At 48.3% G+C, this 27,162-nt stretch overlaps 2 long non-coding RNA genes across 2 annotated transcripts; both read left to right on the forward strand.

The window, feature by feature from the left end:
• The first annotated feature begins 9 nt into the window (after positions 1-9).
• On the forward strand, positions 10-1,500 carry LOC119328224. Its single transcript, XR_005158888.1, has 2 exons — positions 10-367; positions 691-1,500. It is a non-coding gene; the product is annotated as an uncharacterized LOC119328224 (long non-coding RNA).
• Positions 1,501-8,391: 6,891 nt separating this feature from the next.
• On the forward strand, positions 8,392-12,328 carry LOC119330588. Its single transcript, XR_005160165.1, has 3 exons — positions 8,392-10,083; positions 10,166-10,197; positions 10,289-12,328. It is a non-coding gene; the product is annotated as an uncharacterized LOC119330588 (long non-coding RNA).
• The last annotated feature ends 14,834 nt before the right edge of the window (positions 12,329-27,162 follow it).

Consider the following 27,162-nt stretch of genomic DNA (forward strand, 5'->3'; position numbering starts at 1 on the left):
GGCCGTTGGCGGCTTCCCCCCGCCCCGACCCCGACTCCCTCGAGCGCCGCCGCCGCACCCTGGCAGCCCCTCTCGGCGACGACCACCACGGGTGTGCCTCCATCTCCCTCGAGACTCCAGCTCCCCGGCGGCCTTCCCTCCTTCCCCCAAGTCCATGATCACTGCTGCTTCAAGGCCGAGGAGGCCATCGGGTAGCAGCGAGCTCGGGGTCGCAGTCCAACAATGCAAGGAGCCAAGGAGGGTGGTCCAGCCGAGAGAAGGAGGTTGTGAGAGGGGATGAAGCGGCAGTTGCGCGGCCGCGTTGACCCGAGCTGGTTGCGAGAGCGGATGGAGTGGCGGCTTCACGGATTCCTTATTGGAGGTGCCGGTATGCACGCACGCCTTCTTGATTTTGTGCCTGCCTCTTTCCTGACAGAATTCTGACTCTGCCTGGGCGTTCTCCTACTTTGTGTGTGTTCAGAACGATGCACTAATGCAGGTTTCGTATACACATGCTTTTCTTTTTTCTTCTTCGTATGCATATCTGTGAATCTTGTGAGCCATGATTGGCATGCTGCTATGTATGTCACTCTGTCACTTAGAGGTGCTGCTACTACCTAATTTTTATGCTAGAAATAACTACCAAATACAGACAGAATGTACAAATTTATTACACATGATTGAGGGCAATAATCTATATATTTCCTGCAGTACCTGTCAGCCCGCTGACGAACTCGTGAAATATGGATAGAGCTGCCACCTGATCACCGGGGCCAAGAGGGAGCCCCAAATAAACCATTTCCTCTATTATAATCAGATTTTTGCACAGAGCTAAGGGATGGTTTCATTGAATAGCTCTTGTGTTCATCTAATAGTTAGTTTGGTATGTCTTTGAGAGACAGTATGGATTCCTACTAAATGCATTTAATTTTGGGGTTTTTGATAATGCACATAACCATGGCATTTTCTTCTGGAATGTTTGTTTTCAGCATCTGCTTCATCTTGCGATTATATAGGTTGTAAGAAAGAGCCAAGATTAAAACTGGTGCATAGCATGCAGGTTTTTGTCGAACTGCGATGGAGATCGCTCTTCTGTTGTTGGATGTGAGAGCCCCTCTCATGCCGGAGAACACTATACATGTTTTTTGTGTTCCCTATTAACAGCTATAAGTGCAGCGGGGTTAAAACAGTGTGGCGGGAAACATGAGAGAAGATGATTGTACGTGGTATATGTATGATAGAATCAATGGAAGCGATTGGCTTAGTAAGTTTACATGGAGAAACAGTTCAAGAAATATCTTGTTTGAACAGCTTAGCATGTTTTTTCTTTGACTCCTTTGCCTTTGAAGTTTTGACATGCTGTTCTTATTCATCTCAAGCTGAGCAAGATGCTATCCAGTACCTGTGTAGAGAGCTTGAGAACTACGGATTGCTCCTGTGTGAGAGAAGTCTGATCAGCCAATTTCTATATATAATGTAGCTACTTTTATATCTTTGTCAGTGAAAAATATTGCTTTGTTCTTTCCTGATCCTATTTTGTTAGCATGCTATTTTATATTTTTGGGCCTACCTTAAGAAACATAACATTAGTGATGTCTTAAGCATATGATGGTTTGAATGGTTATTATTCACTATGGGTGCATGGCTATTCTTGGGTTTGAGCCTTAGGCATGCAACAATGAGATCTAATTGCATTGTTTGTTAACTATTTAAACCAAAACCATTCATCAATCTTGATCGGAAATCTTATCCCAATACTTTTGATACTGTGCTTCGATTTTGATAACAAAATTTGTTTCAACTTGCCATGTGGAAAATCAAGTAAGAGCATATCCATGTTTACTTATTAGTTTGTTTTCTGAGAATGGTGCGGGATTTACAAATTGAAAAAGTAATTATTGTTTGAAAATCATTTTTAACAAAAAATCATTTGAAAATTTTGTTATGATATGGTTGTTTGACTGATTGCGATGTTGTTTTAGTGGTAGTTTTTTTCAACTGTCTAAGCATATATCTATTTTTTGTACACCCGGTGCAACGCACGGGACTTTTTGCTAGTCTCTCCCTAATAATAAAGCACGGATTGGGTCATCGGGTTCACCGTCACGGTGTTTTTCAAAAAACCCCTTGACTTTTATGGAAATAAACCCGCAGTACAAAAGTAATTGAGTAAAAACGATTCGATTGTTTCTCCGCAAAGAATTATGCGCCGCCTGGCTGGGCCTCCTGTGCTTGTTCGGCTAATAATAATCCCACATCGCGAATTTATATCCAATCTAACCAGAGCGAACAACTAATCCGCAAACACAGGTCAGGCGGATGAGGCACACACGAATCGATCAAAAAAGGGAACGGTGGCGAAAACAATGCCCAAGGTCTCATAAAACCAGAGGAGGAGGAGGGATTTGGGCGCGCGGGGTGCTGTGCGGTGGGAGGAAGCAGTCGTCGTGGCCTGAACCCGAGCTCCTGGCGGCGGGTCATGGCGCCGGCGGGATTTGGGGCTCCAGCGGTTGGCGAGCGGGGCGAGTGGAGGCCCGGAACGGGCGGATCTCAACATGGAGAACCAGATCCGGTGGGTAGCGCGAGGCAGAGGCGAGGCGTCCATGGCGGCATGCTCATCTGCTTGGCTTCCCCGGTGGCGGCGGTCACCAGCGGTGTGCGGAGGAAGATGAGGGAGGGTCGAGGCTGGCGTGGGGCGGCGCTGGAGGGAGACGAGGGGATCGGTCTCCCTGGCTGCTAGGGTTAACGGGAGTAAGGTGGGCCGACCTGGACGTGAAAAAAGTTAAGTTAGGCCCGACGGTGTTGGGCTGCGCTGGCTAATGGGCTCCCTCTCTTCTTTCTCAATTAAACAGAAACTTTTGCGTAAAAAAAGAAAACTTGAAGAAAAGAAATACACGGGATTTAATCAAAAATAGATATTTCTTTCGGGTCACAGAAATAATCAACATATATTCAGTTTCACCTTTGTCTGCAGGCTACTCCGGTCGGATGAGCCGGCCGAGTAGAAGAGAGAGAGCAGGCGTTGGGGAGTCGGGAGTGCTAGGAGAGAGCAGAGAGCGGAGGAAACAAAAGGTAGTTTTGTCAATCTAATTCAATACGGTCAAATGAGGACATGATAGATGGAGCGCTAGCAGTCGAGAAAATTGTTAAAACAATGTTCATAATTTTTAAATAACTTTACAAATAGTATAAAATGTTCATGAATTCAAAAAAGTTCTTGATTTAAAAAATGTTTAAAAATTTGAAGTGTTCATGAATTTGAAATATGTTCACGAGTTTCAAAAAATGTTCATGATTTCATGAAATTGAGATTGATAAGGAATCTTGGTGATACAGCAAATTGTGATCATGACCATTGGAGATAAATTTTTTTCTCCCGTTGCAACGCACGGGCGCTTTTGCTAGTCTCTTCCTAATAATAAAGCACGGATTGGGTCTCCGGGTTCACCGTCACAATACGCTTTCTTCACATGTCATAATACGCTTTTACGATTTGTATAGATAAAATTGTAATATAAACGAGGTGGTACTACTCCCGAGAGCTCTAACAGTCGAGCTTTGGCTGAAACCTAATCAGGCCGGCCCGGTCCAGCTTCGGCTGAAACCTCAGATACGTAATCGGGCCGGCCCAGTCGAGCTTTGGCTGAATCCTCACGTACATAACCGGGCCGGCCCATAACCAGGAAACGAGAACATGAAAATAGCACGAAAAACAAAACCACACTTGATGGGTTCGATCTCGCCACCTCACGCTAGGTAGCAGGGACGCCAACCACATGAGCTAACTGTTGATAATGCTCAAATTGCAGCGCCCAAGTTAAAGTAGTTTAGCGACAGGTCTATTTATTTTTCTTAAATATTTTCAACAATTCTTGGAAACAAGTGTGGACAATTTTCCTTAAAATATTTGAATATGAATACGTTTTTAAAATCGTGGATAAATATCGAAAATTCGAACAAAATTTTTAAACCTGAACAAATTTTGCAATTCCAAACGTTTATTTATTTTTGATATACGTTGTATTTTTAGAAGAATATACATTGAACATTTTTTTACATAAATTTTACAATTTTACATACAAATTGAACATTTTTCTCCCGTTGCAACGCACGGGTCGGCTCCCTTCTTTCTTGCGGAATAGAGTACACAGTAACGGGCCAGCCCAGTACGGGGTGCTGTAGGCGCCCGTTTGCAGAATACATGTTAACGGGCACCTGCAGCGCCAAATAGGATTTGCTTTTGACGCATTTTGTGTCAAAAAGACATCCGTTCGCATAGGAATCAAGCGACTGGGCCGGCCGATTTGGATTGACCTCGCGCGAGAGGTCGGGCGGCAAATGCATAAAAAGAAAAAAGCGAGCCGCCTGGGATTCAAACTGTGGACCTCCACTTTATTCACCCGACAAGCTAGCCACCGCATCGACTAAAACTTTTATGACATACCTGTGGGGTGAATACAAATGAACTGAAAACCGAAATACATGCATATTTTTTCTACAGTATATATTTTCACGGCAGCCGATTTCAAAGAGTTTATTCATCCCATCATGCCTGGCGTTGTGTCGTGGAATGAAAGAGGGTCTTGAGCAATTGGGTTAGGGAAGTGTGGGTTTTTTTCACCCGATGCAACGCACGGGCGTTTGTGCTAGTCTCTCCCTAATAATAAAGTACGGATTGGGTCTCCGGGTTCACCGTCGTGGCTTTTTTGCAAAGGTCCCTGTGGTTTTATGAATTAAACCCGCCGTCCCTACTTAAGTGGATCTGAAATAACGATTCAAATTTACAAATTAGCCTTTGCATTTTTGTAAGATTTCCACCTGCGCTTCTTTGTTCATCTTATCCAGTGAAAGAGAAGGTGGAACGGGGACAGCGGCGGCTGGGCTCTCGTCGGCGCGGAAGGTGTCCGGCTCTCCCCTCCGCCTCCGGCCCTCTCGGCCTCTCCTCGGCCTCCGGCGTCCCCGGTCCCTCGATCCTTTATTCAAAAAAAAACGCCTACATCTTATCCAGATGCTGTCGGTCCTTGACCTGCCGTCCGTGCGGCACGGCGGCGTCCTTGTCGGCGGCGGAGACGGCATCCTTGTCGGCGGCGGAGACGGCTACTGATGCAGAGGAGGATGAGAAGGCGTCCGCCGTGCCTTGCGCGGGAGGACGGAGGACGCCTCGCCTGGGCGTGTGCTCGGTGAGGGGCGGCGCCCTTGCCGGCGTTGCCGGCGGCGGAGACGGCTTCTGCTGCGCGGCGGGCTGGAGCATGGGGGGTAGTTGTCGGGCAACATGAGGAGGCAGAGGCGGCCAAGGCAATGAGGCACGGCGTCGGCTAGCCAAGGGGCGGCCGGAGCAGAGGACGTCCACTTCCCCAGTCTGCGCACTCATCACGGCAAGGTACAGCCTGCTCGACCAGTGGACATTGCACCTCCCCCTGCCCCCGTCCATTACCCATGGCGCTCCTCCCAATCTCACATGGCTGTGTTGCCTCTTCTGGTTGCAGGCTAATTCGAGTTAGCAACTTGGAGTAATCACGTTCTCTCTAATACTGTGTGCAGACCTATCATGTTTTCTGAATTTCTGCCTGCAGCCCAAGTGCTACCATGTTCCCTGATAAATTTCTTACTTTGAATTTTTATGTGCTTCCATGTTCTGTACAGGTACATGTACTCTGAAATTCATTCTATCTTGTGCAGTCAGTATTGGGTGTATACTCATGACTTCCAAAGCGCCACTTGATGTAAAAAATCATATGCACAATGCTGCAAGCTTGGCTAAAGGTGGATCTTTTTGCGATCCTATATAGCATGTTGTTGGATGTGGCCGGGTTTTTTGTTGGTAATTGTTGCGGGAGCAAGCAAAGGAGCCTGGCTTGGTACATATGGGTTAATTGTTCTTGATCAATTGTCGTGCGTTAATTGTTAGGTCTGGTAATATCCTGCTCCCCTGCCTGATTTGGGTTGAATTCATGACCGTGGCCTTCTCCAACAGAAATCAGTGGAGTGCCCGACCCGGATTGAATTTCGCTGCTATAAGAAGGAAGGGTCCTTGGCCGGAATCTCCATCAGGTTGCGTACTTGGACCAGAAAATCCATCAAATCCCGGAGTACTTGGACCAGAAAAGCATCGTGTCGCCTTCAAGTTCGTCGGAGGAAGAAGTGCCGAGTTTGCCGGAGGTAGAAGAACATCCGTCGAGCCGTCCAATATCGCCAACGGCGGGCTACACCAGAGGTATGTAATGCCTCGACCCCCTCAAAAATAGCGTTGCTGCGTTGGTTGTGAACTTGTGGTGCCTGTGTTCCTCACAGTAGTTGTTTTTTTTGCTGTTACTATAGTTGGTACACCACTGTATGATCGATGAATTCAACCGAGTTTCCTTTGTTTGCATTGTTGTATAATGAATGTAACTGATTTGCCCCCCTTCGGATCTACCCTGTTTCAGTTTATTTTTTCTGAAAATTTGGTGCTACTTCCGATTGCTCACAATTATAGTTTGGCTGAAATGCACTGGAGTCTTTAAACCAACTACTTCATCTTTTTTATGTATTTTGCATTATGTTTCAGCTAATCAGAAATGCAAGCGGCAAGCCCCTGTTTGAGTTTACTTTTTCTGAAAAATTTGTTGTTACAAGCCAAGGATTGAACCAAGAAATCAAAGACGTTTTCTTTGCCTCTCACCTGGCACATTCATGCTATCTCCTCCATTGCTATCGGTAGCTTCAAGCAGTAGCAGCAGCATGCCCCATACCGTTACGTACGTGCTAATTGCTGTAGACCATGCCGACACCGGCCTCGCCTACGAGTACAACTGCGGCTACCTCGCCCTCCCATCGCACACAAGTGTTGCCGCCTACGGCGCGACCACATCTACTGCGATAGTCGTTTCGCGAGGAGCCGACTATGTCGCCGGCGGCCTCAGCACTCTCCTCCATCACAAACCTAGCCGCGGGATCTGCCATTGCAAGACTATAGGTTCAGAAAGGCCATGCTATACGAGTCTGTGTTACCCCCAAGTGTAAGATTAATCTTCTTCTTTCTTTGAACAGTATTCAAGAATTCTACCATATAGCAGTATCATCTTTGTTGCTGCACATATTTGGTTCGGGTTGGCCCAACCTAAAAAATTCACGGAAGACAAAGCTGGAAAACTATAGATGGTGCTTGCTACTCAGATCTATTCTGATGCTTTCCTTACTGTTAGTTAGTTTTTTGCATACTACTATAGCTAAACCATGAATTGTTTGTTTCTGTTAGTTAGCTTTGTGCTTCTTCATTGGTATTCAATTAACATGAAGTAACCATGATAGCTGGTGCTGAACTCATGTACATACACTCCCAGATCTTTTGTATTTACAAGGATTGGTTCATGTTATGATTTTTTCATGGAGTGACATTAGTTCCACTCTTTTATACATCTTTGCCGCAGGTCACAAAACTGCTATTCTATTTTAATTCTTTAGTGCCTACTATTGTCCCTATAGGTTTTTTTCGTGACTAATAATAAGGGTTGGATGAAGCAAATCAGACACACTTCTAAGGTTAGTCTCCTTGATCTTTTTCTACTCACGTGAGCAACTAATGTTTGCTTCTCTTCGGTCCAGGTCATAAAACTGAGGGTTGTTACTAGCAAATTGTGACTGTTTAATTGACGCCGTGATTTTTTCTAAAAGAAAAAAATTGAGAATATGATGTGTTGTCCATGTGAATACTAAAAATATATGTTTACGACGTTGATGTTAACCAGTTAATATATTTATGCACACGGTACAACACATAGTCATTTTTCTATATGTGGTAAAAAACGTTTTACACAGGGCAATCCCCCAACTGGGCCGACTCATGCTGTAGGACATCCTATACTGTGCTCTATGCGCTCTAGGAGAAGACGCAGCACGCCTGTTTGGGCCGGTCCATGTCCAAGCGGCCTGTTTTTTTCTGCTTTCTTCTTTCTACTTTAAATAATTCTGGACTTCAAAAAGTTCTCAAATTAAAAGAAATGGGAATTCTGAAATAATTTTTTAAATAAATCATAAAATGTTTGTGGCCTCAAAAAGTGTTCACAATTTTCTAAAAAATGTTTGCTTATTCAAAAAATGTTCGAAACTTTGAAAACAAATGTTCCATAAATCAAAAAATGTTCATGATTTTTTGAAAAGGTCATGTATGAAAAATGTTAATGAAATTGAATAAAAATTTGCCAATTTAAAAAATATTCATGAATGAACAAATATCTTAAAAATTAAAAAATCATTTGTGACTTACAAAATAGTTTATTCATGCATAAAATGTTCGCTGATTCAAAAGAGATTATGCATTTCAGAAAATGTTCGTTAAATAAAAAATATTCATGAATTTCAAAAGAAATCCCACCAATTTCCAAAACAATTTCATCCACTCAAGAAATGTTCGCCGATTCAAGAAATGTTTTTTAAATGTTTGCAAATTTTTAAAAATGTTTGCAAATAATATAAAATATTCATGAATTTGAAAAATATCCTTAATTTTTGAAATTGATCAAAAATTTGTAGAGTGTTCATGAACTTGAAAAATGACCACGGTTTCAAATATGTTTATGCGTTTAAAATGTGTTCATGATTTCACAAAATTGAGAGTGGTATTGTATCTGGGTAATGCAGCAAAATGTGATCGTAGGCATTAAAGATTATAAAAAAAAATCCCGTTGCAACGCACGGGCCCTTTTGCTAGTAATAATAAAGTACGGATTGAGTCTCTGGGTTCACCATCGCGACGTTTTTCAAAAAACGTCTCTGTGATTTAGGGTAATACAACCCGCAGTCCACAATTAAGTGAAAAACGTTTCGTTCGGCATGTTTTTCAGAAAAACACCTCATATTTTACATAATCATCCCGCAGTCCACGATTAAGTGAAAAACGTTTCGTTCGGCATGTTTTTCAGAAAAACACCTCATATTTTACATAATCAGCCCGCAGTCCATCAACACCTCTTTCCTCCTGAGTCAGGTTCCGAGCGAGATGGGGTCGCGATCCAGACAACGCTGGGCGCGGCGGCGGCGATCTCCGGCCAGATCCGGTCGAGGAGTCGAGGCAGGTCCGGATCCTGTTTAGGGGACGGTGTGGAGGCGATCTACGAAGCGCGGGAGGAGGTCAGGCGGCGGGGCTTGAACTCCAAGTTCATGGCGGCGGCGTTCCTCGCCGGTTCCGACCGAGATGGGGAGCTCTGGCGGAGTCTCTCCATGGATATGGTGGCCCTGCACCTGTGAGGGACAGAGGGGAGGAGAGGACGCGAGAAGCGGCGGGAAAGTTCTGGTGGTGCCCGTCTCCTGCAACAGCTCTCTTGAGTACGGTCAGAGAGAGAGAGCCGGGAGGAAGAAGGAAAGGAAGGAGACTTCAGGAAGGGGCGGCGGGATCCTGCGGGGCTGGGTTGGAGCCCCGGTGGTAGCTTGCTCCGGTGGTGCTACTGCTGCTGCTGGACGACAGCCGATGGGACAAGGCCTAGGTAAGAGGAAAAACATGTGCTGCATTGACACATTTGATGCAGAGCAGCCACTGTAAGTTCCTCTCCCTTCTCTAATTAGTATTGAGATTCCATTGATATTTGATGGAGAGCAGCCACCAAAAGTTCCTCTTTTGATGCACCGAAAACAGCTCTCTCTCTAATTTATTCTCAGCTACAGAATGACATGTATCTATGCTACTTACTAATGTGATGGATAATGCATGTGGATTGATTCATGAATTAGCAAAATATTTCATTTGAGATGTGCTAGAGAACGGTTTTGATCTAACTGAATAATACAAAGTATTTTAGTTCTGATGGTAATAGACGAGCAACTTTAGTTGTATTTGGTTTCAGTTTTTGTTTTCAGTATATGTTGGTCAGGATTCAACTTTGTTTATGTCCATGTTTTGCTGGTATAATGCATCACCAAGCTTTCTTTTTGTATGATGATATTGTGTAAATCAGCATATGGATGTGGAAAATATTCTTAGCGGCATTAGCCTAGACAAGGATGTTGATGGTTAATTGTTTACATCCCTTAAACATTGGTAATGTTGCCCTTAGAAGCTGGAAACCTATGATTGTTTCTTGCGCTACAATATGGATTTATCTCATGGAAAGCACGCGTGGTGAAAGAAAGGTATTAGCCAATCCTACAAGTTTTGGTTTATTTTTCGGATAGTCCTTTTTGACTGATTAATCATGTGTGACGTTTCATGCAGTGATCTGTCCTAACCAGGAAGACAACACTGAGGTAGTACAGGTTACATCTATGTCCAGAGATGTGGCTAAGATAAAAGATGCTCACAGTTTGTTCATAATTTGATTTGATGAGGAATCCATAGGGTGGCGGATGTTTGCTATGAGGTGGTGTATGTACGTGCTACACCTCATGGCCGTGGCCTGCTTCCTGCAAGCCAATTTACTGCTTCTTCCGAGGTCATATAGTGATGCTATGGCACTGAGAATCTGAAGGTTAGTAATTCTATTCTATTCTTCTCTATTAAGAACAGTGTTATTTTTCATGATTTAGTGACTGCTGAGTGCTAATAAATTAATTCAATCATATTGGGCCATCTGTTATAGAGCTAAACGAACCATCTGAAGTGGGATGCATTGCATTTTCCCAACAGAATTTACAGTAGCACCAAGAAGGGTTGTGTCCATCATCCTCATCATGTCCGATCTAGGCCGCCGGAGCACCAAGTCGCTGGCCTATTCTAACAAGTCCAGGCCCTCGAGGCAGCCCTTCTCGCCGTGGAAGGAGACCCCGATCTGTAGGAACGTCGGGCATGGTCCCGTAATTAACAACAAGACTCTCCTCTGTCCATCCGCATAACTCCCATGAAGAAAAATCTCTAAACTCCAGTCACCACCTTTATGTCGATCTAAGCGGTGGAGAGTTTGGTATGGTGGCAAATCAAGCAACTGCGGATGGAGTCATTCCATGTTACTGCATTGAGTTAGCATACGCGGCATGGATGATAGATCAAACCCAAGTGATTTGGTTATTTAGAACAAAATCTAAGACTTGACCAAATGAAATTGGTATTTTGTTGAACTGAACGACACACATATTGCCTAACCATAATTATGTTACCTATCACGACCTCATGTGCTCCTGAAGCAAGCTGATGTGTGTTGTGTGTACACGTTGTACACTGAATTGTTCATGCGAAAAGATACAGCAGTAGATACAATCTACGCCATGGAGCCGCTGGTGGGGCTCGATGAGGACGAGCGCTAGAAGGAGGTGTGCATGATGCCCAAACGTGGCGTCGAGGCCTTCCACATCCGCACCCAAGCCGCGTCACTACCAAGCTGCTACAAGCATACAGGGCCTTCCGTGTTCAAGCTGAAAAGGCAAGAAGATCTCATTATTAACATGGATAAAAAAGGTGGAACGTCTTCTTCAGTAGAATTACACAATGGTTGGCTGAAGCTTTGGATTGCTAAAGTACCAAGAAAGGTAAAAATCCATCTTTGGTGTATTTATTTTCAGAGAATTTATGTTGGAGATGAGCTTAAGAGAAGAAAGTATATAGATATGGTAAGTTGTCCTTACTGCTTCAAGGGGGAAGCATTTATCACTGCTTTTGGGGTTGTATTTATGTCAGATTCCTGGAGGAAGCTGTTAGTAATTTGTGATTTCTCGTGATCTAAAATTGTCGATCGGAAATTTTCTTCATCGAAGCCCATTCCAATCGCCAACAATTCTGTTTGCACACTCAGGTTTGTGCTTTTCTATGGTGATTTATTAAACATACTTTGGCTTATGATCCCCTTTGACGTACACTTGTGCCCTCCACTACACATTATTTTCAGTTTGCCAAATACTGTAGTAGGTAATGAACTACAGAAAGCGGATTGTTGAGTTTACCAAGCATAATGGCACACCTAATTTTGGCAAATCACCTGAAGAGTATTTCAAGCAAAGATGCGTTGAGATTTTCACATGACTATATGAGGCCATAAACTCATGTATTGCCACAATAGCTTCTTTTAATGCAATAGGGAATTGTCTTTTTTTGTATCAGGTAAATAGTTCCTTTCTCACACTTTTTTCAGACCGAGATCGTGTGCTGCTGCTGTGCGGTGTTCTATTTCTGCTGTATTCTTTTTGCTTTTTTGGGGGGCTTCTTCTCATTCTTCTTTGGCACCTACGCTCTACTTGGGGAAACTTTGTACATGGCAATACATAGATTGGTATTGAGATTTGGAGCAATTTTGTTCGTTTTCCTGTGTACCGATGTTGCCATTATTTGTGCGATGATGCCATTATATTGTACAAAGGGAAGAGACAGTTAGAGAGATGGATAGAAATTACTAGCTACTGTATTTGTGTTGTAATTGTTTATTATTAAAGCTTATTGTTTATTGGTTGTTATTGCAGATTGTTGGGATATAAAGTCAATTTTGATTATTTCAAACTAATGTCAGGTTGAATAATTTGAACTAGACTACAACATGTTGATCTCGATGAGTTTGAACATGATTAACATGATTGTGCAATTATTAGTGAGTAAAACAGGTGGGTGAGGTATTTTTACTTCCGGTGCATGTTGACATGCCGCGTTCATGGGCGTGTTAGTGGACACATCAATTTTTCCCCGTAGCAACGCACGGGCATATGTGCTAGTATGTATATATAAAAGAAGAATGCAATAAAAGCCTTAATGCAATGCATTGTTTATTAAAAAACATGCGTTAGAGCAGAATGATACAGGTAGTGCGATAAGCAAAAAGTAGGACTATGTCCCCTCCAAGGGCAAGCTGAGGAATAATATTAAAGCAAGTATTTCACTCGTTATCGTAATCCACCTGGGAGTTCCGTGGTGTGATGTAGCTTTCTGCCTTCTTGGTTGCTGCATCATGTGTTCGGCAATCATGCTGCTGGACAGGGTTCCAGAGATTAATGTCCTGAAAGAGAGAAAAATAACAAAGCAGGAAGCCCCTAGTGTGGTTTAAGCCGCGACTTGGGGCGTGCTACCGTCGTGCCCCCCTCCCCGCCTGTGCCCATGGTATTTTTAATGCGTAATTATGTACGCATGGCATGGATTTCGCCGTTTGGGTGGGACCGGGGTGGGGGCCGCATTGCTATGCGAGCTCGGAATGTGCCAGGCGGTCCTGTTGCCGATTACTCCGGGCGCGCTTGAAGGTGTTCGGGTCCTTAAACGCCGAACTAGTGGATTGCCTTAAGAGGCTGCTTTGCGCTTCCGCTGCGAGGGCCGCAGTGTGCTCCTCCATTCGGAGAGAGCGCTCTGTGTTTCCATTAACCGTAATGACCCCCTAAGGTCCTGACATCTTGAGCTTGAGGTATGCATAATGCGGTACCGCATTGAATCTCGCAAATGCGGTTTGCCCGAGCAGTGCATGATAACCACTGCGGAACGGGACTATATCAAAAATTAACTCTTCGCTTCGGAAGTTATCCGGGGATCCGAAGACCACTTCCAGTGTGACTGAGCCTGTGCAATGGGCCTCTACACCTGGTATGATGCCTTTAAAGGTCGTTTTTGTGGGTTTGATCCTTGAGGGGTCTATACCCATTTTGCGCACTGTGTCCTGATAAAGCAGGTTTAGACTGCTGCCGCCATCCATAAGGACTCGAGTGAGGTGAAATCCGTCAATGATTGGGTCTAGGACCAGTGCGGCAAATCCGCCATGACGGATACTAGTGGGGTGGTCCCTACGGTCGAAGGTGATCGGACAGGAGGACCATGGGTTGAACTTTGGGGCGACTGGCTCCAACGTATACACGTCCCTGAGCGCACGCTTCCGCTCCCTCTTGGGGATGTGGGTTGCATATATCATGTTTACCGTCCGCACTTGTGGGGGGGACCTCTTCTGTCCTCCGGTGTTCGGCTGCCGGGGCTCTTCCTCGTCATCGCTATGTGGCCCCTTATCTTTGTTTTCGGCAATTAACTTGCCGGCCTGCTTGAACACCCAACAATCCCTGTTGGTGTGGTTGGCTGGCTTGTCTGGGGTGCCGTGTATTTGACACGAGTGATCGAGTATACGGTCCAAACTGGACGGGCCCGGAGTGCTTCGTTTGAATGGCTTTTTCCGCTGACCGGGTTTAGAGCCTTTGAATCCGGCATTGACTGTCATATCCTCAGTATTATCGTTGTTAATGCGGCGCTTATGTTTGTTGCGACATGACCTGCTATTACCGTCCTTAGTATCCGAAGTACCATGGTTCTTTGATATGTTATTACTGCGAGCCTGCCAGCTGTCTTCTCCCGCACAAAAGCGGGTCATGAGTGTCGTGAGGGCTGCCATAGATTTCGGCTTTTCCTGACGAAGGTGCCGGGCTAGCCACTCGTCGCGGATGTTGTGCTTGAAAGCTGCTAGGGCCTCTGCATCCGGACAGTCGACAATTTGATTTTTCTTTGTTAGGAACCGTGTCCAGCATTGCCTGGCCGATTCCTCTGGCTGCTGAATTATGTGGCTCAAGTCATCAACATCTGGTGGTCGCACATAAGTGCCCTGAAAGTTGTCGAGGAATGCGGCTTCAAGATCTTCCCAACAGCCAATGGACTCTGCTGGCAGGCTATTGAGCCAATGCCGAGCTGGTCCTTTTAGTTTGAGTGGGAGGTATTTAATGGCGTGTAGATCATCACCGCGTGCCATGTGGATATGTAGGAGGAAATCCTCGATCCATACCACATGATCTGTTGTACCGTCGTATGATTCTATATTTACGGGTTTGAAACCCTCTGGGATTTGATGATCCATTACTTCATCTGTGAAGCATAAGGGGTGTGCGGCACCTCTGTACTGGGCTATATCGCGACGCAGCTCCAATGAGTCTTGCCCGCTGTGCTCGGCCCGACCGGATTTACTTTTACTGTATCCGGCGTGACGATTATCGTCTCGCGTAGTGGCGCGCCCCCGCGATCCGTAGACTGATCTTACGTGTTTTGCTTTGTCCACCAATACGTCTCGTAGGTCTGGCGTATTTCCCCATGCCTTTTTATTTGAATGGCGTCGGGGTGCAGGCTGAGCTCTTGATTCCACTAATGATTCTCTTAGCCAAGTTACACTTGAGCAAGAAAATAGCTTATTGAAGGGAATTATAGAGAAAGGAGTGTACAAAAGCCTTGCCGGGAGTAAGCAATTCGAGGAAATTGTGCGCAAGCAAGGAATGCACCGGAAGAATCAAGGTGTTGGTTTTGAACGAAAGTTCAATGCCAATGGAGTTGAGTGGGAAGAAGATCAATACCCCAAGACAAAGTTTGTTTCTCAACAAGAGAAGTATGATACTTCTTTCAAGGGGACACAAGCTCAAGATGATCTTGCACCACAAGACTACAAGCAAAAAGGCAAGGACAAGCTTCAAGAGGAAATTGATGCATTTGAAGAAGCTCCTAAGACCTTAGTCAAGTGGATTCCCAAGACTACTTCAAGTTCCACTTCATCAAGTACGACTACAACTCCAAGGATTCCCATCAAGATGGTGTGGATCCAAAAGAAGAAGAACTAGAGAGTTCTTGAGGGTGACTCCGCCAACATACTTCACTCTTATCATTTTGGCAAGAACAAGTGCAATCAACTTCCACATCTTGCACTAGTTCAAGGAGTCACAAACCCTCTTGTTGGTAAGACAAGGGACAAGGTAACCTAAAAGTTTTCATGGACATCATCTTGTGTGTGCATCACTCTATGTCTATGGATATCCTTGTTTGTTCCTTGTGGGACTAACCCATGTAGGTATTGAAAGTGCAATTCACTCAAATGGATAGCTCCAAGTGATCTACATCAACATTGAGCATCCACATCTTCAACATCTACATGAAGTCATCATCGACAAAACCCGAGGTTAGTTCATCCCTCTAAGGGGGGGAATATCACATCTAGGGGGAGCTTTACTCTAAGACTTGAGATAAAGCAACTCTAAAGATGTGAACACAACAATGCTTTATGTAAAAGTGGTAACCCCACTTGAGCTTAAACGATGAGTATGACCTATGATCAAATGTTCTCTCTTGACTCCTAAGTCAATATACTCATATATAGATGACCTTGTCATCGCAAATTGCTTGATAGATGCTAGAATTGGTTGTGCATGCCTTGTCACATATTTCATTTGCCATCTTATTGTGTGAGCATGATGGTTGCATATTTTACTCATTCGAGGACATCCACTTGTTGTTTTGATTGTTTGGTTTTATTTCCTTTTGCCAAGTGGATGGACAAGAATGCCTAAGAACCTCCTCTAGCTATCTATGCTTTTCTCGTCTCAAACTCTATTCATGCTACATCACAATATTTGATCAAGTTAGATTCGAACCACTCTGTGTGAGGAGCGCTCGGAGTCCCCGATTCGTCATAGACTTAAACTTCCAAAACCTCTTTATGATTCTCGGTCTGACCGATACCCTACTTTCGGTCCTACCGAGATCATTAAGTTGATCTAGGTTTTCGATCTCGGTGCAACTGATTTGAACCATACGGTCACACCGAGTTGCAACAACTGTATACAGTTTTGCATCTCGGTGCCACCGAGTTGTTCCACTCGGTCACACCGACAGGGTCGGGCTATATATAGTCACGGGCAAAATTTTGGAAATTTCTCCGAACCCCTTCGCCCGCGCGATAGCCTGCTCTGCCAACTTGGTCTCTGGATCATCTCCTCGCCGCCTCCAGTCGCTGGTCTCCGTTGCCGTCAACGGAAATTCAACCCCGCCGTTGCCGCCGTAGCGAGTCTCCGCCGAACTAGGGTATGGACTCGATCTTTGTGCTATTCCCCAATTCGATTCTTAGCACATTGTGATCATCATGATTCTTGCCACGTTTGTTAAACTTCTATCCAGTCAATGAACTCGTAGATTAGGTTTAATTCAAAAAATTTAGGGTTAGGTTTCCACCGAAACCATCTCGGACCCACCGAGTTGAAAAACTCGGTCCCACCGATTTGGCTTATGCCATTGCACAAGTGAGACTCGGTCTGACCGAGAATTACTTATCGGTGTGACCGATTTTGGAACTCTGTGAAACCCTAGCAGTCTCGGTGCCACCAAACTGTGACTCGGTCTGACCGAGTTCACTAGTTTAGGTGCCAAAACTGCTTCGGTATCACCGAGTTTAGAAATCGGTAGATCCGAGATGCTTTCAGTGGGAAACTAAAACTAAGTTTTTGAATTATTCTTTTGCAAAAATCTCTGCATTTTGTGACGCTTATCCACTCTATCTCATCTATAACCTATTCACAGGGTCAGCAGTCAGAGTTTGCATCATGTCAGACCAAAGTGATAGCCAGAACTTGTCAGAGCAGCAAGTGCAGATGAGTGAGGGCACTAGTCCCTCAAGTTCCTCAGATGATGGCAGCAGGAGCACCCCTAGCAATCTGCCTAAAGCTGCCACAAGACAGAGAAAGAAGAGAACCTTAGACTCAGAAGATGAGGATTATGTGGCAGAAGAGGAAGCAACTTCCAAGAGAGTTGAGCCAGCATAGGGCATAAAACCAGGGATGAAGATCAAAAGGCCAGCAGGCAGGCAGCCTATGTCAAAGGCCAGAGCTTCAACTGAGAAGCCCACTCCCATTGAGCCAGTTGCTGCTGAAGGCAAGAAGAGGAAAGAAAGGGTGAAGAAAACTGTAGCCAGAGTGCTTGGCAAGGCTTCCGTCATGGAAGATGAGGAGGAAGAAGAAGAGGTAGCTGCACCAGCACCTAAGGCACCCAAGCTGATGGGTGATGCCATAAGAACAGGGGCAGCTGCTTCCAAGGCCAAGCCAGCTCCAAAGCCAAAGCCAAAGAGGAACACAAGAAGCATTCCAGCTACTGAGAAGAACAAGGCCCCAGTGCCTGAAGCTGCAGAAGAAGAAGAAGAGAATGTTCTTAGAAAGCTCAAGCCCAAGATCCCAGACCACAACGATGCTCATCTTGTGGCTGAGGATATGAAACTCAGGAGAGATTCAGGGCTCCGGAAGTGGAGAGAAGCAGACCCGTATGCTTCAAGGAGAAGGACTACAGTTGACTACAGGTTTCACACCAAGGAGCAGCAAGACTTTTATGAGACAGTGCTGCTAGACAAGAAGCCAATTGTCTGTGATATGAGATGGGTTGATTGGCAATACATCAAGGACAACGAAGAGTACTACCCTGGAGTGTAGGACAGCTTCAAGGCATGTGGAGTAGAGGACTTTGTTGGGCAGAAGCTCACAAAGTGGAACGAGGAACTCATCATGCAGTTCTACTCCACAGCCCATTTCTATCCAGATGGCAGGATTGTATGGATGTCAGAGGGTACGAGGTACCAGTCTACAGTTGCTGAATGGGCTCAGCTAATTAATGCCCCAGAAGAGCATGACGATGACTTGGACATTTATGCCAAGAAGAAGATGGACCACAACTCAATGTCAAACATGTACAAGGAGATTCCAAATGAAGCACTTGATACGTTCAAGTTTGGCTCAGTACACTATCTTCTGTCAGGGCTGCCAACCATCAACTGGATTCTTAGGCACACCCTATTGCCCAAGTCTGGAGATCACAAGATGATCAGGGGCCACGCGATCAACTTGCTTCATATCTTTGACGTGCCATAGAAATTCAAAGTCATGAGCCTTATGATTGAAACAATCAAGAGGACAGCAGCAGACCAGAAGAGGAGCTGTGGATATGCCCCACAGATTCAAGAGCTCATCAACTCTAAGATGGGCACGGGCATATACTTATTGGACAATGACACCTGCCCATCCGTCCAGACTTTGAAGATAATCAAGTGGTCATGACTGAGAATGAACCATCATCTGCCCAAGCACAAGCCAAGAAGGAGAAGGCGAGGAAGGAGAAAGCTGCCAAGATGCCTACTCAAGAGGAGGCATCTGAATATTTCCTGAAAACCAAACAAGAGCAGCTTGGTTACTTGATTGCATCCACCCTGCAGATTGAGCAAGGACTAGCCACCCTAACTCAGAACCAGGCAAGCTTAGAGAGGATCATGGAACAAAAGTTCTATGACTTGGATGTCAAAGTGACAGAGATTCAGACTGCAGTGGAGCAGCTCCAGGATGACATGCAGGAGAGGAGAGGCAAGACTACAACTGATGCCTTTGCCAGAGTGCCACGAGGTCCGAGGTCGTCTGCAGTGCCAGTTGCTGACCCCAGAGCCACCACGTCTGCACCAGCTACAGCCTCAGTTCCACCAGCTCCAGCGTCCACTTCAGCCTCGACTCCGACCACGTCTACAGAAGGCTTCGTCCTTGGAGTGCTCCGGACTCCACCACCACCTGAAGATCAAGCCTGAGTGTCAACTTAGCACTATGCATTTTCTAGGAACTTTTTGGTAACTTGTTGCCAAAGGGGGAGAAAATGTATAGATCATAGGCTTCGAGAGAGAGTGTTGCTTTTATTCTCTCTTGTTTTATTTGGTGGTTTTTCGAACTTTGTTTGCTTTTGTGTGAGATACTATGTCATTGCTCGTGAGACATTGATGATCATGTGTTTGATCATAAGCTACACTTAATGTTTGCTTAATATTATCATCTTATCTATCTTATGTGATCATTCACTATTCTTGGTGATGAGTGCATGTATTTCATTCTTATCATTTTAAGCGCTCCACCAAGATGTATGTGACATGGAAGAGTAACCCATGACTCTAACTCTTTGTGCATTTGTAGTCCAAAGCAAATTTTAAATATGCACAAATTTAGGGGGAGCTCTTACTTGTCACATACTTCTCAAAGCGACGATATATTTCATGCTTATTATCATTTGTCGAAGCTTTGATCTATATGTTGTCATCAATTACCAAAAAGGAGGAGATTTAAAGTGCAACTATCCCTAGGTGGTTTTGGTAATTCATAACAACATATAGCTCATTGAGCTAATGCTATTCCAAGATGACTATTTCAGGAAAGCTCAATGATTGGCATGGCATGGATGTGAAAGTGGAACCCTCAAAAGATTGGCTCAAGCTCAAAAGCTCAAGACTCTTCATTTTATATTTTAGTGATCCAAGATCACATTGAGTCTTTAGGAAAAGCCAATACTATCAAGGAGGGATGAGGTGTTGCTTAATGAGCCTCTTGCTTCATGTGCTTAGTGATATGCTCCAAAACCCTCAACTACTTTCCCATATCCACATATGACCTAAACCCTAAGCCAAACTCGGTCCTACCGATTCTTTCTATCCGGCGCCACCGAGTTTCACTTGTCATAAGCCACTGCCAAACCCTAGCAATTCGGTTCTACCGATAGGGATCTCGGTCTCACCGAGATGGGATTGCAAACTCTCTGTTTCCCTTTCGTAACTTTTCGGTCTCACCGAAAGAGGGAATCGGTCCCACCGAGATTGCAGTGTAAACTCTTTGTTTCCTTTTGTAACTTTTCAGTCTCACCGAAAGAGCAAATCGGTCCCACCAAGTTTACCTAACCAACTCTCTGGTTAGCTTATTACCAAACTCGGTCTCACCGAGTTTGTGTAATCGGTCTCACCGAGATTACGTTATGCCCAAACCCTAACCATATCGGTCCTACCGAGTTGCATGTCAGTCCCACCGGAAATCTCTAATGGTCACTAGGTTTACCTTTTTGGTCCGACCGAGTTTGTTGATTCGGTCCCACCGAGATTGGAAAACTGTGTGTAACGGTTGGATTTTGTGTGGAGGCTACATATACCCCTCCACCTCCTCTTCATTCGTGGAGAGAGCCATCAGAACACATACACAATTCCAACTCATATGTTCTGAGAGAGAACCACCTACTCATGTGTTGAGACCAAGATATTCCATTCCTACCATATGAATCTTGATCTCTAGCCTTCCCCAAGTTGCTTTCCACTCAAATCTTCTTGCCACAAAATCCAAATCCTATGAGAGAGAGTTGAGTGTTGGGGAGACTATCATTTGAAGCACAAGAGCAAGGAGTTCATCATCAACACACCATTTGTTACTTCTTGGAGAGTGGTGTCTCCTAGATTGGCTAGGTGTCACTTGGGAGCCTCCGACAAGATTGTGGAGTTGAACCAAGGAGTTTGTAAGGGCAAGGAGATCGCCTACTTCGTGAAGATCTACCGCTAGTGAGGCAAGTCCTTCGTGGGCGATGGCCATGGTGGGATAGACAAGGTTGCTTCTTCGTGGACCCTTCGTGGGTGGTTGCTTCTTCGTGGACCCTTCGTGGGTGGAGCCCTCCGTGGACTCGCGCAACCATTACCCTTCGTGGGTGGACCCCTCCGTGGACTCGCGCGACCGTTACCCTTCGTGGGTTGAAGTCTCCATCAACGTGGATGTAGGATAGCACCACCTATCCGAACCACGGGAAAAACATCCGTGTCTCCAATTGCGTTTGAATTCTCCAAACCCTTCCCTTTACATTCTTGCAAGTTGCATGCTTTACTTTCCGCTGCCAATGTACTCTTTGCATGCTTGCTTGAATTGTGTGATGATTGCTTGACTTGTCCTACAATAGCTAAAATCTGCCAAGAACTAAAATTGGGAAAAGGTTAAGTTTTTATTTGGTCAAGTAGTCTAATCACCCCCCTCTAGACATACTTTCGATCCTACAACCTGCGGCTCAACCCAGAGAAGTGTGTGTTCGGAGTCCCCTCGGGCAAGCTCTTGGGTTTCCTCGTGTCCCACCGAGGCATCGAGGCTAACCCGGAAAAGGTCAAGGCGGTCGAGGACATGAGCCCGCCAAAGACCCTCAGAGAAATGCAGAAGCTCACTGGGCGCATGACCGCGCTGGGGCGCTTCATCTCCAAGTTGGGGGAGCGAGCGCTGCCCTTCTTCCAGCTAATGAAGAAAAAGGGGCCCTTTGAATGGACTGAAGAGGACGACAAGGCGTTCCAGGATCTCAAGAGATACCTGACCAGCCCTCCGGTCATGGTGGCCCCGCGCCCTCAAGAGCCCCTGGTGCTTTACCTCGCCGCCACTCCCTATTCCGCCAGCGCAGCCCTAGTGGCGGTTAGGGAGGAGCGTCGAATCAAAAACTCAGCAACAACCCGGGACAAGGCAAAACAGGAACAAGGAAGGCCCACAGAAACCGCCACCACGGCTGAGGAGGATCAGCCGCCGCAGAGGAGTGCACCGGAGGCGGAAGAGGCCCCTCTCCCAGATGACCAGCCTCAGGAGGCCTCATCGCCTCAGGAGGCGCCATGGTCCCCGGAGGGCGCCACTAGCACTGACGCATCCAACCTCGTTGAGCACCCAGTGTACTTTATCAGCACGGTGTTGCGGGACGCGAGGGCATGGTACCCCATGCCTTAGAAGCTCCTCCTCGCGCTACTGGTGGCCTCCCGCAAGCTGCGGCACTATTTTCAGGGTCACCCCATCAAGGTCGTCTCGTCATACCCCCTGGAGAGAGTGCTTAGGAGCCCTAACTCAGTTGGAAGGGTCGCTGAGTGGAACATAGAACTGCAAGCATTTCAGCTCGAATTCAGCACGACCAGAGTCATCAAGGGATCAGCATTAGCGGATTTTGTGGCAGAATGGACGGAGGCACCAGGCCTCAAGGCCGACGAGGATCGGTCCCTCTCCCCGGGAAGCGAGGTGCCAGAAGGCTGGGTCATGTACTTCGATGGGGCGTTCTCCAGGCATGGCGCTGGGGCTGGGGCGGTGCTTATATCGCCCACTCAGGACAAGCTCTACTACGCTGTACAGCTCTATTTCCAGCAAGGTGAAAAGGTCTCCAACAACATAGCGGAGTATGAAGGTTTAATAGCGGGCTTGAAGGCCGCAGCTGCCCTGGGGGTGAAACGCCTCGCCATCAAGGGCGATTCGTAGCTCCTTGTCAATTTCTCCAACAAGGTGTACGAGCCGACAGATGAGCACATGGAAGCCTACCTTGCGGAGGTCCGCAGGATGGAGAAGTAGTTCTGGGGGTTCGAGTTGCAGCATGTGCCCCGTGGCACCAATCAGGAGGCCGACGACATCGCCAAACGGGCGTCCAGGCGGTTACCTCAGGAGCCTGGCGTCTTCGAGGAGCGGCTCTTCAAGCCCTTAGCCCTGCTGTCATTGTCAAACACGGCTCAGCCTCGGGAGGAGATCCCCCAGCCACCTGCCTCAGGAGCCCCGGTCTGTGGCCCGGCCTCAGGAGCACGCCTGCTCCTGATGATGGAACCTCAGGAGGGGTGCTGGATCACGGAGCTCCGGAGTTACTTAACACAAGGGACCCTGCCGGAGAAGGAGGAGGAAGCGGAGCGTGTGGAACGGCAGGCCACGACATACTGCATCAAGGATGGAGAGCTCTACCGGAAGCGACCAAACGATGTATCCCTGCGCTGCATCTCCAGGGAGCAAGGAAAGGAACTGCTGGAAGATATACACGGCGGAGACTGTGGACATCATTCATCATCATGGACCCTCGTCGGCAAGGCGTTCCGCAGTGGGTTTTATTGGCCCACCACACTCAATGACGCCGTCGAACTGGTGAAAGCTTGTGAGGCCTGCCAATTCCACGCCAAGCAAATCCATCAGCCGGCAGGAGGCCTGCAGACTATACCCCTTTCGTGGCCATTCGCAGTCTGGAGGCTGGACATCCTGGGCCCGTTTCCTCGGGCGCCAGGGGGCTACCGTTACCTCTACGTCGCCATGGACAAGTTCACCAAGTGGGCTGAAGTAGAGGCCGTCCGCACCATCCCCGCGGGTTCCGTGGTCAAGTTCATCAGGGGCATCGTGAGCCGGTTCGGGGTGCCGAACCGCATCATCACAGACAACGGTTCGCAGTTCACGAGTAACCTCTTCAAAACATACTGTGCTAACCTTGGAACGCAGATATGCTACGCTTCGGTGGCGCACCCCCGAAGCAACGGCCAGGCCGAGCGAGCCAACGCAGAGGTCCTGAGGGGCCTCAAGACCAGGACGTTCAAGAAGAAGCTGGAGGCCTGTGGCAGAGGTTGGTACGACGAGCTTCAGTCCGTGTTGTGGTCCATCCGCACAACCGCGACCAAGCCGACTGGAGATACCCCGTTCTTCCTGGTCTACGGAGCCGAAGCGGTCCTCCCTCACGAGGTCAGATGTCGCTCCGCGCGGGTCCTGGCGTTCGACGAGGCGCAGCAGGACGCCATGCGGGGGATGGACCTCGTGCTGGGGGAGGAACGCCGCGGAGAAGCCGCGCTGCGAGCGGCGAGGTACCAACAAGCACTGCGACGATATCACTACCGCAACATCCGCCCCAGAACTCTCGAGGTAGGAGACCTCGTGCTTAGGCGGGTTCTCTCCAGGGAGGGGCTGCACAAGCTCTCTCCCATGTGGGAGGGCCCGTTCAAGGTTGTTCATGTTTCCAGGCCCGGCTTCGCGCGCTTGGAGACTCAGGAGGGGGTGCCGGTCCAGAACACATGGAACATCCAGCACCTCCGGAGGTTCTACCCTTAAAAAGGCCCAGAGCCTGTGAAGAAGGCGAATGCCTGTGAAGATCATCCTTTCTGGAAAAGACCCAGAGCCTGTGAAGAAGGCGAATGCCTGTGAAGCTGTCGCGTTTTGGAAAAGGACCAGAGCCTGTGAAGAAGGTGAATGCCTGTGAAGCTGTCGCGTTTTGGAAAAGGCCCAGAGCCTGTGAAGAAGGCGAATGCCTGTGAAGCTATCGCGTTTTGGAAAAGGCCCAGAGCCTGTGAAGAAGGCGAATGCCTGTGAAGCTGTCGCGTTTTGGAAAAGGCCCAGAGCCTGTGAAGAGGGCAAATGCCCGTGAAGCCTGCTTCCCCCAAGAAAGGCCCGGAGCCTGTGAAGAAGGCCAACGCCTGTGAAGCTCGCCGCCCGTGACACTCTCACGTAATAATGAGTTGGGGTTGTACATGCCTCGGAGTCTCAGGAGCGCCGGCCTCAGGCCCTGGGGCTCCCTCCCACGCCCAGTGGCAGCACTTAGCTCCGCGCTGGTGAGAAGACGTCGAATACTAGATTAGGTGCCGGACGCGGCTTTTTCATTTGCTTTCCGCAGTTGGCCTGTTCATTCTCATTCGAAGTTTTATTGAAGCTGTTGCCGTCTTTGGCTCGTGGTTCTTCGACTTTCCACTCTCCTGCCTCGATTTCTCTTATGCAAGGCCTCGCGAGGGGGGCAACCGAGCACCCTCGCAAGTGTTCCTATCCTAGTCGTTCAAAGGTTTCGCGACCTGGGTCCATTACAGGAGCACCCCTCCAGTCCGTGCCCCACGGGCACCGCGACACGAACACAGGGCCTGGGTCGGTCGCCCCCCCACGGCTGGGGCCGGGAACTATCCACGCGCGGGCACGTAGCTGGAAGGCACAATAACGGAAGCAAAGCGATGATTAACAGCAATAACCCAAACACGCCCCCGCGGGGCTCCACGCTACTGTCTTTTTACGCAGGAATAAGGAAAAGAAAGAACAAATCAGGCACAGCTTGCCTCACACCGGCCTGCAGGGAAGGCTCGAGCTGCCTCCGGGGCTCAGGCAGACTCCCTCTCACGCTTCACCGAAACGCGACGGCGGGCAGACACGCTACCACCTCCCAAGTAGGTACGACGGCGTGGGGGCTGACTGCGGTCATCGCTAGAAGAGTCGCCGCCTGAAGAAGAACCGGTGAAGCTTGGGGAACCTTGAGCGCCGCCAGTCACGCGAGCGCTGCCCTCTCCATCATCGCCTGGGCTGGGTTCCCGGCCGCAGTCATCGTCCTCAGGACAGCACCTTGCGCAATGACCATCTTCCCCAAACACCCTCACGTAGAGGGTGGCATCGTCGTCAAACTTGAAGTGCAGGGTGCACCGACGGCTCAGGCCACACGCGCGGGCAAACGTCTGCCAACCGCGGGTCAAGGCCAGGCTCCCGGCTGCGGAGACCTCTAGTGAAGCCCATGAGGCCTGGCTGCAGCAGCCGTCTGCCTGAAGCCAGAGGCCGCCCGGGGCGCCGGCCGGGAGCTCACCGAGGAGGAAGCGAGGAAGTTGAAGCCGGGTGCTAGTCGGCTCCGCCGACCACACAACGAACTCCGGCAGTACCTCTGCAGCGCGAAAGTGCGGCCTAGGGGGACGCGCGACCGAAGCGCGCCCCCCGGCCGCAGCAAACCGCCCATCGCCGTGCTAGAAATCGTCTCCACGGTCGCGGGGAGCTGCCGTGGTGGCCACAGGATGTTTGCGAGGGCGCCCTCGGACGCGCTTAGGCGGGGGAGAGGCAGGCTCAACCTGGCGAGCCTTCCCCTTCTCTGCAGCCGAGAACCTCCTCCTCGACGGGGCCATGAAGAAGAAGGAGAAGCAGAAGGGATGGACTGGAAGGGAGCGCACCGTTCCGTACTTATGGCTGGCGAAGGCCAACCGCCGACCTCCACAATCACAGGTAATCATGACCCGCTTTGCATGCAGGGACTTGTCCAATCCGTGCAGTTGCCGAGGCGCTGTGGGGAAGTGGAGACGCCCACGTCCAATCAACCGCCACGCGGCACCCAAGGCCGCAGGCTGTTAGGGCCCGCGGTGCTTCGCTCTTGCCCTTTCGCCTCCCTGCATGGCCAAGTCCGGGCACGCCTTGGGCCCGGGGGCTACTATCGGCGTTCTGGGAACGGGGGTCCCCAGACTTGCCTGCCTGTGGCCTGCGGCGTGGCTCAAAGGGGGGGCCAGCACGGCCCGTCTTCATCAACACAGACCCAAGACCCTCGCGAGGGGCCAAGCCTCGCGGGGCGGACTACACGGAGCTTCCTCAGGCACGGCCTCATTAGGCTGGCTCGCGAGGAGGCGGAGAGATCAAGGCGGGGTACCTCACGAGGTGCCCGTGATGCAAGCCATGACGACCAAAGGCACCAGGCGGGCGCCAGCCGCGCAGTGTCCTCCTTTCCTCTTTGGTGCAAAGGGAGCAAGCGCAGGCGAGAGCATCAAGCAAAGGCACCCGTTTCGGTGCAACGAGACCAAGACCAGTCCAACGGCAGGGAGGAAGTCATTGTGGAGCCCAAGCCAGCGTCACTACCAGAGCCTTTGGCAGGCGAGGACCAACTTTAGTCAGGATAAGTGTACCAGATGTTCCCCTCCAAAATGGCCAATTGTTGGCGCCCTTCCCGCTCAATATTTGGGAAGAGGCCCAGGGCCTTTGCCTATAAATAGGACTAGCCACCCATAGAAGAGGGGGATCGAGATCGGATCGCAATCGAGAAGAGAGAGAGAGAGAAGGGTGACTGAACTCCTCCTAGCAGTTCGTCGCCCCAGCCAAGAACAGACCCTCACGAGGCTGTTCTTCCTTGTATTGCTCATCATCATCAGCCCAAGAGGCAATCCACCACACCACACACTGGAGTAGGGTATTACACCACAACGGTGGCCCGAACCAGTATAAACCCTATGT

The sequence above is a fragment of the Triticum dicoccoides genome, chromosome 7A, assembly GCF_002162155.2.
Source record: "Triticum dicoccoides isolate Atlit2015 ecotype Zavitan chromosome 7A, WEW_v2.0, whole genome shotgun sequence".
Lineage (NCBI taxonomy): Eukaryota > Viridiplantae > Streptophyta > Magnoliopsida > Poales > Poaceae > Triticum > Triticum dicoccoides.